Below are 3,039 nucleotides of genomic sequence, written 5' to 3'. Positions count from 1 at the left end.
TGTAGAGACTAAGGCAATTTTTATTTTTATTTTTTCTTGTTTTCGTTGATTTGTATGCCACATACTCGCTCACAAGGCGAACCGTATTACTTACGAATCAACGACGTTGAACGATATCTCCGAGTCTTACGACGAATTCGAGAGTATCGTGCTGCAAACAATCTCCCTCCAATCGAAATTCCTGATCTCAAAAATCTTCTTCCTTCGCCGATACCCGAGATGGCAGAACCAGATCGTGCTCTTCGAGATTACGCCGCTCCATCGCAAGACGAGCCGCATTCGAGTATTGCTCCACCCGCAATCGAAGCAAACAACTTCGAACTTAAACCTTCGCTGTTACAGGCAGTGCAACAGAATCAATTCTCTGGAAATCCTACCGAGGATCCAAACCTTCATTTATCCGTATTTGTTCAATACGCTGATACTGTTAAAGCTAATAGTGTCACTTCAGAGGCAATTCGACTTCGTCTTTTTCCTTTCTCGTTAAGAGATAAAGCTAGAAGATGGCTTCAGTCTCTTCCTTCCAACTCAGTCACCACATGGAATGAGTTGAAGAAAGTCTTTCTTGCCCGATATTTTCCTCCAAGCAAAACAGCTATGTTAAGAGCCCAGATAAATGGATTTAAACAGAAAGATAATGAGTCTCTTTTCGAAGCATGGGAAAGATACAAAGACATGATGAGACTTTGTCCACACCATGGTTTAGAGGACTGGTTAGTAATTCATACCTTCTATAATGGTCTCTTATATAACACAAGATTAACAATAGACGCCTCCGCAGGTGGTGCGCTTATGGATAAACCTTACGCTGACGCTTATCAACTTATCGAAAGCATGGCCCAAAACCATTATCAGTGGGGAAGCGACCGAACAATGGTAGAAAAACCTCAAACGAAAACTGGCATGTACGAGATAAGTAGCCTTGATCATGTTAATGCAAAAGTGGAAGCTCTTGCCCAGAAAATTGAAAGTTTAAATGTATCACCTCCAGCCACCGTGGTTGCCGTGACTCAAAATTGCGAAGTCTGTAGAATCCAAGGCCACACCCCTACAGATTGTCAACTCCTAACAGGAATCCAAGCAGAGCAAGTGAACTATGCTCAAGGAAATCCCTACTCGCATACCTATAACTCAAACTAGAAGAACCATCCTAATTTCTCATATAAGAGTAATAATGCTTTATACGCACCAGGACAAGCTCCCAGTCAAGCCCCAGCTATACCACCTGGATATCAAAAGCCGACCCCATCTACACCTAACAATAACGTTCCTAGGAAATCCAACTTGGAAATCATGATGGAGAACTTCATAGCTTCTCAACAGCAAACCAATAAAGATTTCTTAAACAAGAATGTACACACTAACGAACAGATTAAACAACTAGCAAGTAAAGTAGATGCCCTGGCTACTCATAACAAAATGCTGGAAACACAAATATCACAGGTAGCTCAACAACAAGCGCCTACTGCTGCCCCTACTGGTACATTTCCTGGACAGCCCCAACCTAACCCGAAAAGCCACGCTCATGCAATTATATTAAGAAGTGGAACAGAGGTAGAAGGACCACCTGATCCAAGGATTGAAAACCAAAACTCTAAAAAGTCAACTGAGGAAGAAAATAAACCTAAGGAAAAGGATGAGAGTAATAAGGAAACCGTAGAAAAGAAAGAACCTTATATACCTCCACCGCCTTATAAACCACCTATCCCTTATCCTCAAAGGCTTATTAAAACCAAAGACGCGGGCCAATTTAAAAAATTTGTTGACCTACTGAAACAATTAAACGTCACCATCCCGTTTACAGAAGCTATTACACAGATGCCCTCATATGCTAAGTTCTTAAAAGAAATTCTTTCTAATAAAAGGAAACTTGAAGATAGCGAAATCGTTACACTCACTGCTGAGTGCAGTGCTATAATCCAGAATATGCCTCCTAAACTTAAAGATCCTGGTAGTTTCTCTATACCCTGTCACATAGGAAAATTCGTCATAGACAAAGCTCTATGCGATTTAGGAGCCGGTATCAGTGTTATGCCTTTATCCATATGCAAGAAACTGGAAATGGGAGAATTAAGACCAACTAAAATGTCTGTACAATTAGCAGATCGTTCCGTTAGATATCCCGTAGGAATTCTTGAAAACGTTCCCGTGCGCATAGGTCAATTCTACATCCCAACCGATTTTATAATTATGGACATAAGAGAAGATGAAGTTACACCCATTATATTGGGAAGACCTTTCTTAGCAACCGCTGGTGCTATCATAGACGTAAAACGAGGACGACTCACCTTCGAAGTAGGAGAAGAGAAAATTGAATTCATTCTTTCCCAATTTTTGAAAGCACCTGCAATAGATGACACATGTTACTTCATGGATATCATAGACAAATGCATAAAAGAAACAGAATTAGAAAATGACAAATTGTCTGACTATCGTGTAGAAGACGGACTGAATCATTGTTTAGCAATAACACCGGATCCTACGCAATGCCTCAAGAAACCAAACCTTGACCTGAAAACACTTCCCAAAAATCTGAGATATGAATTCCTAGACTTAGAACTTGAACGACCAGTGATAGTTAATGCAGACCTAGGAAAACTCGAAACCGAAAAACTCCTACATATCTTAAGAAAATATCCAACCGCACTAGGATACAACATCACCGATCTTAAAGGGATAAGTCCTTCTATTTGTATGCACCGCATTACGCTAGAAGAAGACTGTAAAACTTCTAGGGAACATCAGAGGAGACTAAACCCGATCCTGAGTGAGATAGTGAAGAAGGAAGTAACGAAGTTATTAGAGGCAGGTATCATATATCCTATATCCGATAGCAAATGGGTTAGTCCTGTACACGTAGTACCAAAGAAAGGATGTATAACAGTTATCGAAAATGAAAAAGGAGAAACTATAACCAAACGAATCGAATCGGGATGGAGAATGTGCATTGATTATAGAAAACTAAACAAAGCAACCCGAAAAGATCATTTTCCTTTACCATTCATAGACCAGATGTTAGAACGATTAGCCAAACATTCT

The 3,039-nt window shown here is 40.1% G+C and overlaps 1 non-coding gene across 1 annotated transcript; it reads right to left on the bottom strand.

The window, feature by feature from the left end:
• Positions 1–597: 597 nt before the first annotated feature.
• On the bottom strand, positions 598–704 carry LOC127124925 (small nucleolar RNA R71). The gene has a single exon (XR_007804400.1). It is a non-coding gene; the product is annotated as a small nucleolar RNA R71 (small nucleolar RNA).
• Positions 705–3,039: the final 2,335 nt, after the last annotated feature.

The sequence above is a fragment of the Lathyrus oleraceus genome, chromosome 2 (assembly GCF_024323335.1).
Source record: "Lathyrus oleraceus cultivar Zhongwan6 chromosome 2, CAAS_Psat_ZW6_1.0, whole genome shotgun sequence".
NCBI lineage: Eukaryota > Viridiplantae > Streptophyta > Magnoliopsida > Fabales > Fabaceae > Lathyrus > Lathyrus oleraceus.
Note: the sequence above shows the minus strand (reverse complement) of the source record. Positions and strands in the feature narration are given on the sequence as shown.